Source organism: Microtus pennsylvanicus, chromosome 5 (genome assembly GCF_037038515.1).
Source record: "Microtus pennsylvanicus isolate mMicPen1 chromosome 5, mMicPen1.hap1, whole genome shotgun sequence".
In the NCBI taxonomy this organism is placed as follows: domain Eukaryota; kingdom Metazoa; phylum Chordata; class Mammalia; order Rodentia; family Cricetidae; genus Microtus; species Microtus pennsylvanicus.
The window spans coordinates 63,413,903-63,423,886 of record NC_134583.1 but is presented as its reverse complement, the minus strand read 5'-3'; positions in this window follow the sequence as shown (position 1 = coordinate 63,423,886).

The following is a 9,984-nucleotide window of genomic DNA, read 5'->3' as shown; positions in this document are numbered from 1 at the left end:
GAACTCTTTGAGAAGCATTAGAAAGCATGGCCTTGCTGGAGGACATGTGTCACTGGGGGAGGGCTTTGAGAGCTTCGAAAGACTCTAGCCATTCCCAATGTGCTCTCTCTCTACCTCCCACATAGAGATCAAGATGCGAGCTCTCAGCTATTCGCTCTGCCATGCCTTTGCTCCGCCATCGTAGATGCTGTCCCTCTGAAACCAAAAGCCCAGTGAAACGCTTTCTTCGATAAGTTATCCTGCTTGTGATGTCTTTTCACAGCAATAGAAAAATAACTAAGACAATAAGAAATAAAATACATAACTCTGTTGTTAAAAGGTTAAATTTTTAATGTGTATGGTTGTGAGCCTGCAAGAGTATGCGGATAGCACCTCTGTGCAGGAGTCCTCAGAGAGCAGAAAAGGGTGTTGGATCCGTAGTTACAGGGGGTTGTGAGCTACCATGCAGGGGCTGAAGACTGAACTCAGAGCCTCTGTTTGGAGCAGTAGTGCTGAACCACCGAGCCCTCTCTCCAGTCTAGGTTGTGTATTTTTAATATGTGCAATCGATTGTCAATAAAATATGTTAAGATGAATTTCATCTTTTTTTATTTCAATTTCATTTTATTACATTCTATAATATACACATACATAATATTAGGACAGGAATCATGTATAAATTAAAAAATAATAATATAAGCATTGAAGGGTGCACAGTCAAAAAGTTTCTCACTGAAAAAAGCCTGTAATCATATAGGAATCAAAGATTAAAATCAATTTCAAACCCAGTTACAGTCACAGACACTTATCCGCTACATTGTACTGCCCCCTGCTGTAAGTAAATGATGCTACACCCTTGACCTCCAGCGTACGTACACACAGAATTGTAAAGATGGGAAAAGAATCCTAAGAAGCTACTTAGAACCTCTGTGGGGGCGGGGACGGGTGACAGAGCGCATGAGCCAAGGGTAAAAGGGTAGCTCTAGATCTTTCTAGCACGCCATCTCAAGGGAGACAAAATAAAAACCATTCAAAGCCGTGCCATAAAAAACAAAAATGAGGAGCTGGGGAGATGACTCAGCTGTTCAGGACACTTGCTGCTCTCTCAGAGGACCCCAGCTCCATCCCCAGCACCCGCAGGGCGGCTCACAGTCATCTATAGCTCCTGCAGAGCCAAGCTCTCTGGTGCCCTCTGTGCAGGCGAGATTTTCATACACATACAATAAACCTTTAAAGAAAAAAATGTGAAACCAATAGACCAAACTGTGAACTTAAAGCGCGCAGACCTGGAAGGCCTGGCCCAGGAGGACACAGAGAGAAAGTGGCTTCCGGGAACCAAACATGCTGCCACCTTCGTCCTGGCAACGCAGAACTTAAAGTGCAGCCTTTGCAAGAAAAGATTGCTGTAAGAACCATTCATGCAGGAGCTAGAGAAATGGCTCAATGGTTAAGAGCACTGGCTCTTCACATGTCCTCATGTCTTCAGAGCAGGGTATGGCCGCTCACAGTCCTGAATTCTATGCCCAGCAACCACAGAGGGCTCACAAACGTCTGTAATGGGATTTGGTGCCCCCTTCTGGCATGAAGGTGTACATGAAGATAGAGCATTCGTGTACATAAAAGTAAAGCAATAATTTAAAAAAAAAAAAAAAGAAAGAAAAGAAAAGGGAAAGAATTGCTCGTGTTACAGTCCAAAGGGTCCTGAAACACTGGGTTCGAGATACTCACAGAGTTTTAGACATTATCTGTTGGCTATCGTGTCCACACACTGATGAGTCAGCTCGTTTGCTCTGTTTAGGGTACGCTATGGCACACGGCTGAGAATTCACTCATGTCAGATACTGCTCTGTGGTGGTGTCCAGTACAAGGCAGGGACCCAGCCTACAGGGACCGGCAATGAGCCTAGGACAACCCTGGAGCCTACGAAAGAACAAGCCTATAATGATCACGAATAAACACTACCCCTACATAATCCATTTCCTGCTTCCACATATAACACTCACAACAATGCTGTTTAGTCTGAGAGAGAGAGAGAGAGAGAGAGAGAGAGAGAGAGAGAGAGAGAGAGAGAGAGAGAGAGAGAGAGAGAGAGAGAGAGAGAGAAGGAAAGCAGAACATGTCCAGAGAGTCTTCTCATTGAGAACTTTGGGGCAAGGTAATGGCAGGTCACAGTTAACCCCAGCACTCAGAAGGCTGAGGCAGGGGGTACAAGTTTGAAGACAGCCTGACCTACATGGGGAAATCTTTCAAAACAAAAAGATAGGGGAAGAGGTTTGGAATGGGGTCCACTAAGGGTCCAGCCTGGCTCTATAATTTTGCTTCCAAATAATGTGTGAACTCTAAACATCTCTGGAACTCAGTTTTGTTGTCTATAAAAATGGGAACAATAGCGGTGATTTTTCTCATAGGATTGTTTTGAGAAAACTCAAAAGGTACTTATGAGAGGCTCTTTACACAGAGCCCGGCACAGGCTAAGCACTTGGCATTATTGTTGTTATTATTGTTGTTGTTGTTATTTTGAGACAGAGGTTCTCCGTGTAGCCCTGGCTGTCATGGAATTCGCTTTATAGACTCGGCTGGCCTTGAACTCAGAGATCTGCCTGCTTCTGCCTCCCAGGTGCTGGGATTAAAGGCCTGGGCCACCGCATCCAACTAGTCATCATTATTTTTTTATTTTGTTTTTTGTTTGTTTGTTTGTTTGTTTGAGGCAAGGTCTTGTTAAGGAACCCAGGCTGACGTCAGACCCCCACACCTGAGCCTGAGCCCAAGTGCTGGAACTGTGGGCATGTAGCCGTGATTAACCAACCACTCATAAAATGTCTGAAAATGTAATAATGGACACCCAGGCACACGGAAAAAGTGCCCAGACACCAGCATCAAGAAATGCAACATAATCAGACCTCCCACAGCACAGTCTTCCTGGTGCCTCGGGTTGCCAACCCCTGCGCCTGTCTCTCCCTCCTTTCCCACCCATGCCCAGGGTGACCAGTCTTCTTGATTATAGCAGCCTGAAATTTTTCCTTCAAAAGGATAATCCTGCAGTTTGAGAAGTTACCACTAGAGGCCTCCCGTGAGGCAAGGCAGAGGCTCTGCAGAGGTCAAGAAGAGCTGGATTTGATTCACACTACTTAGGTAAATTACTAAATGTCTCTGCAACATGGTTTGTTCGTCTGTAAACTGAGGACAATAAAACTTCCCCTGTAAGTTAGTTAACTGATATGTACATATATATATATATGTACATATAGGTATGTGAAGAGGAGGACCTAAGTTATTTTTCAGCAATGACTTCTTAACCTAAATATCACAGAGATCCGACTGTTGGGATTAAAGGTGTGCCCCACCATGCCTGGCTAGTGATGACTGTTTTGATGTGCAAAAGGTGTAAGGGAGATTGTGCAAAGACGCTCTGAAGGGTGCCCAGGTGTTCGAGCAGTACTGGCTGGGTTTGGAAGCATGGATGGATGTGTTGGTTTGTTTTTGTCAACTTGACCCATACTGGGAAAAGAGAACTTCAAATGAGAACTGCCTTCATCTGATTGGCCTGTGGACAAGTGTGTAGGGTCGTTTTCTTCATTGATGATTGCTGTGAGAGGACACATCCCACTATCAGCTGTACCATTGCTGGGTTCACGGTTCTGGGCTGTAGGAGAAAGCAGACTGAACAAGTCACAGAGAGCAAGCCCATAGGCAGCATTCCTCTGTGGCTTCTGCTTCCATTCCTGCCTCTAGGTTCCTGCCTTGGCTTCCCCTGATAAACCTGTGAGGACAGACATACCCTTTCTCCCCCAAGTTTCCTTGGGCCATGCTGTTTATCACAGCAACAGAAACAAGACTAGAACAATGTATTTTCCTTCCTGGTCTTTTGTTTTGTTTTGTTTTGTTTTGTTTTGTTTTGTTTTGTTTTTCAAGACAGGGTTTCTCTATGGCTTAGGAGCCTGTCCTGGAACTAGCTCTGTAGACCAGGCTGGTCTCGAACTCACAGAGATCCGCCTGCCTCTGCCTACCAAGTGCTGGCATTAAAGGCGTGTGCCACCATCGCCCAGCTGGTCTTTATTATTTTTGTTATCTAAAATACCCAGAGGCTGGCTGGGTTTATTTAAAACAAAAAAAAGAAAAACAGGCTTAGGGGCCAGCAAGATGGCTTAGAAGATAAAGGCACTGCCACAAGACCCAAAGACCTAAATTCAATCCCCAGAGCCTACCTGGTGGAAGGAGAGAAGGAACTCCGGCAAATTGTCCTCTGACCTCCACACATGTGCATGGCACATAGGGACACACATACACAAATAAATAAATGTGCTTACAATTTTTTTAAAAGAAATGGTGTTCAGCTCACAGTATTGGAGGCCACACAGTGTGAGGCTCCAGCAGGAATCTATGATAGGTTATGGGGTATAGCCAAGAGAAAGGATTACACCTCACATCACAAAGCCAGGTACTGAGGTCCCACAATCCTTCCCTGAGCCACTCTCCAAATGGCCAGAAGACTTGTCACTTAGCCCCATCTCTTAAAGCCCTCATCATTCACAAAATCACCATTCTGGGGACCAAGTCTCCAAGACATGAACTTCTGGATTGACAGACCTCCACACCATTGTGATGGACATTAATATTGTAGCAAACAGCTCCTTCACTGGGTGAGGAGCACAGCTGCACATCAAAGCCACGTAAGCGCATAGTGATGGGTGCAGAAGGAAAGCATCTTCTGCTGTTTTTGGTTGACTGGTTTTTTTCAGAGGTCTCATTGTGTGAGGCTTTAACTTACAATCCTCCTGCCTCAGCCTCTCAAGTGCTGTGATGGCATGCATGTGCCACTACTTCCAGTTTTATTTTCTAGTTTTGAGGAACTGTGATTTTTTATTTGCTGTTGGTTTTGCCCTTCATTCCTATAGTACACTCCCTGTACCTACTAAGGCACAATAGCAAGCCAGTACATTCCATTTCATGTTTCTCTCTCTCTCTCTCTCTCTCTCTCTCTCTCTCTCTCTCTCTCTCTCTCTCTCTCTTTCATAAATTCCATTTCTAGGAAATGAACTGTCCTATGGAAAGTTCCACTGGCAAGGATCAGAGGATGGACTCCAACCTACAGCTCTCAAGGAATTTAGTCCAACACTCCACAAAAAAGAATTTTTTTCACAACCACAAGAAGGAGTTTGGAAACGCCTTCTTCCCTGGTGAATCTTTTCAACCTCAGGCCTGCAAGCACATGGTTACTGCATTGTGAAGCTCTTAAACAAGAACCCAACTGAGCCATGCCTATGCTCTGGATTCTAAAACAACTGTTGTTTGGTTCTGTCTCTGCTGCTGTTTGATAAAAGGTCTCATTATATAGCTTAGGCTGGCTTCAAATTCCCTACGTAACCCAGACTAGTTTTAAACTCTAGCTTTCCCTGCTTCCATTTCCCAAGGAGGATCACAGGCACATGATACCATACCTGGCTCAATATCGTTGCTCTGACAGAAATTTGCTATGATATGTCTATGGGGAAATCTCTTGATGGCATTAACTGAGGTGAGGAGACTTGCCCACTTCAGGTGGCATCATTCCCTAGGTAGGTGATCCTGAACTATGTATAAAAGCAAACTGAGCACAAGCATGCATGCATTCCTTGCTCTCTGCTTTTTGACTATAGAGGTAACGTGACCAGCTGTATCAAACTCCTGTCCCTGTAACCTCCCCACTGTACAGACTATAATCTGAAACTGTGAGACAGAGTAAACCCTTCCTCCCCTCAATTGCTTTTGTCAGGGTATTCACACTAAGACGGGGAGGAAGGGTCTGGGCTCATCATTTCAGAAGCTTCCATTCACACTTACCTGGCTCCATTGCTTGAAGGCCTGTGACAAGGTAGGCTACCATGAGAGAAGGGCATGGCGAAGGGAAGCTGCTCACCTCATGGCGAAGGAAGCAGGGAGAGATGGGGAGTGTGCTGGCTACTCTTGGCTGTCTACTTGACTACATTTGGAATGAACTACAGTCCAGAAACGGAGGGCACACCTATGAGAGATTATTTTTGCTTGGTTTAAAGTGGGTGAATCCTCTTCTAGTCCTGACCTTTGAGGTCAGGTAGAAAGACACACACCTTTGACCTGGACTAATTCAGGCCACACCTTCTGCTGGGAGTCTATATAAGATGGAAGCTTTTCTCTTTGCCTACTTGCTCTTGCCTTACTAGTAAGTGCATTCCTTCATTGGCATTAGAGCCTACTTCTTAATGCCTTAGAATTCTGTGGATGGGTGGCAGGAGGCCGCCAGTTCATTCCTGGCTGCTCAACCCCAAAATAATCACACAGAGGCACGCATGCATATACATAAATAAAAGCAATTGGGGGTGTTGGTTTTTTTCGAGACAGGGTTTCTCTGTAGCTTTGGAGCCTGTCCTGGAACTAGCTCTTGTAGACCAGGCTGGCCTCGAACTCGCAGAGATCCGCCTGCCTCTGCCTCCCGAGTGCTGGAATTAAAGGTGTGCACCATCTGCACCAGGCCAATCCTCTCATATCTTAACTAGGGTACAAGACGTAGACTGTCCAGAATGGGACGACTATTGGAATAATCTCTGTAACTTGCCAATTACCTATGACCTGGATATTTAGAATGTGTTTCTCACTTAATGTTGTTCTTTGCTTATGTTATTACCTTTTCTTTCTTCTGCACAATACTTGATAGTTGTTCTTATTGTAGATAGTTTTATAGTATAGGATTATAACTTCTTATTTTGAAAAAAAATGGGAAAGTGTTGTGGGATTTTGATCTGTTTGGCCAATGACCTTTGGAGAAGCAAGCCCTAGGGCATGGTCTTGTCTGCCTACATGACCACTTAAAAGCTGAGGGGAAAGCCAGGTAGTGGTGGCACATGCCTTTAATCCCAGCACTCAGGAGGCAGAGGAAGGAGGATCTCTGTGAGTTTGAGATCAGCCTGGTGTACAAGAGCTAATGCCAGGACAGGGGCCAAAGCTACATAGAGAAATCTTATCTCAAAAAACAAAACAAAACAAAAAGAGCTGAAGGAGAGGGGTCATGGGGTCATGCACGCTCTCACTTTCTCAGTTGAATGATTGGACCTCAGCTAGCTCAGTTGATAGGGCGTGAGACTCTTAATCTCAGGGTTGTAGGTTCAAGCCCCACATTGGGCACCACTCTGTTATAAAAAGGAGCGGTAGGCTTCTTCCCTGCCACCTGGCATAGCTTATGCCCGAAATAATCACACAAAGATCTGTATTAATTAAATTGCTGCCTGGCCCATTATCTCCAACCCCTTATTGGCTAACTCTCACATATTGATCTAACCCATTTCTAATAATCTGTATTGCCACTTGACTGTGGCTTACCAGCATGAGTCTAACCAGTGTCCCTCTCGGAGAGGAGAGCCATGGCGTCTGCCTGACTCTGCTTTCTTTCTCCCAGCATTCTGTTTGGTCTATTCCACCTATCTAAATTCTGCCCTATCAAAAAGCCAAGGCAGTTTCTTTATTTGACCAATGAAAATAACACATAGAAGACCCTCCTACACCAGTACCCAATCTCCAGGGGTGGGGACCAATCCTTAAACACATGAGCCTCATTTTAGAGTACTTCCTACCCAGGTATTTCTCTAGTTTTCTCAGCACAATTTATATACTAAAATGATGCTAATAGTATGGCTTCATCATATTTTTTGACATCTAGTAAGACAAGGTCCCCTCTAGTCTTCATTTTCACTTTCCTTAACTATTTTCTGTAATTTCCTTTTTTAGACAGGACCTCACTCACTATGGAGCTCTGGCTGGTCTGGAACTCACTATGTAGATCAGTCTGTCCTGGAACTTGCCTGCCTCTGCTTCCCAAGTGCTGGGATTAAAGGCATGCACCACCACACCCAGAAATCATTACTAATGACTAATCATTACTATTTCCAATGATCTTTAGCCTTTAAAACCTGAATTTCATAAGAATTTCATTTACTGATATTTGGGGAGAATGGATGTTTTCACTCTGTTAACTCTCCCTGCACAGAGAAGTTATCTTTCCACTTGTTCATGGTTTAAGTCCTTCATAAATATTCAGAATTTTCTTTACATAAATCCTGTGCCTTTCTAGTTTAACCAACTCCTAAGCATGTTCCCTTCATTGCACTTACGATTATAATATTGTTCCCATTTGTATTTCCATTTTAAAAGCCACCGATGCATGTACAAACATCCTTCAGTATTCACAAGACTGACTCCAAGATTTCCAGGGATAATGACTTCAAGTTAATAATATAAAATGACTTAGTATTTGCATATAACCTATATATATATATACACCTTAAATCACCTCTAGTTTATAGTACCAAATACAAAATACAACGTAAGTTTCATGTGAATACTTGTATACCGTATCATTTAAGGAATAATGACAAGAAAAATGTCTGAGCATGCTCAGTGGAGATGTTTTTCAGGGATCTAGAGAAATGGCTCAGTGGTTAAGAGCACTCGCTACCCTCCCAGAGGGCCTGAGTTCAGTACCCAGCACCCATGTCGGTATCTTCAGCTCCTGGGGCACTGACCACCCTCTTCTTCACAGTTGGTTAAATCTGTGGCTGCAGGCATCCAACTGTGCGTGTATCAGGAACACTTTAGGGCACATGCTTAGGTGGGAGGTGGTGGCAGGAGCAGAACATCACTCGTTTTGGTTTGCTTGTTTGTTGCAGTGCTGGGGATAGGGTCCAGGCCAGCGCCCGTACAAGCTATACACGTACCACTGATCACCATCCGACCCTTGAGCTCATGTCTTTAAAACTTCATACAAATGTATAGACTTTACACAACTATTTTTAAAGATTTATTTTAGATAGATAGATAGATAGATAGATAGATAGATAGATAGATAGATAGATAGATAGATAGATAGATATTCTGCCTGCATGTATCCCCGTGGGCCAGAAGAGGGCACCAGACCTCATTACAGATGGTTGTGAGCTACCATGTGGTTGCTGGGAATTGAACTCAGGACTCTGGAAGAGCAGCCAGTGCTCTTATCCTCTGAGCCATCTCTCCAGCCCCTACGCAACTTTTTTATTTTAAGTTTTCTTTATGTCAAGTTGAAAAATATCCAGTACCATCTGGCTTGCTTCAGGCTTTATCTAGGGTAGGTTTAAGTTCCACTGAGTTCACATAGTGCCAGAACGTTGTGTGTCCTAGCTGGTATCCCCTGAAATGACCATGGTGTGTCATTGAGTCCCATCCTCAGTGTCTCTGCTGCATTGTTTTTCTTTCCTTTCCTAACTTTGTCTTTCTCCTTATCTGTCCATGTCCCTCTCTGTGTCCCTCTAGTTATCTGTCTATCTATCTATCTATCTATCTATCTATCTATCTATCTATCTATCACCTGCCTCGCTCTGTCTTAATCTATTTGATGTTGCTCTAAACAGAAGTTCTCAACCCTGTTCTCAGTCATGACTCCTTTTGTCAAACCTTTAATTCCAAAAATATTTAGATTATGACTCATATCAGTAGCAAAATTACTTATGAAGTAGCAATGAAAATAATTTTATGGTTGGGGTCACCACAACATGAGGAATTATATTAAAGGGTCTCAGCATTAGGAGGGTTGAGAACCACTGCTCTAATGTCACAAACTAGATGTCTTAGTTATTGCTCTATTGCTGTGAGAGACACCATGACTGTCTCAGTTGGGGTTTCTATTGCTGTGATGAAACACCATGACCAAAGAGCAAGTGGGGGAAGAAATGGTTTATTTGGTTTACACTTCCCTATCACTATTCATCCTCAGAGGAAATCACAACAGGAACTGAAGCAGGGCAGAATCCTGGAGGCAGGAGCCAAGCAGAGGTGATAGAGGACGCTGCTTACTGACTTGTTCCCCATGCTTGCTCAACCTGCTTTCTTAAAGAACTTAGGAGCAGCTGGGCAGTGGTGATACATGCTTTTAATACCAGCTCTTAGGAGGCAGAAGCAGGTGGATTTCTGTGAGTTCAAGGCCAGCATGGTCTACAAAGGGAGTTCCAGGAAAGCTAGGAC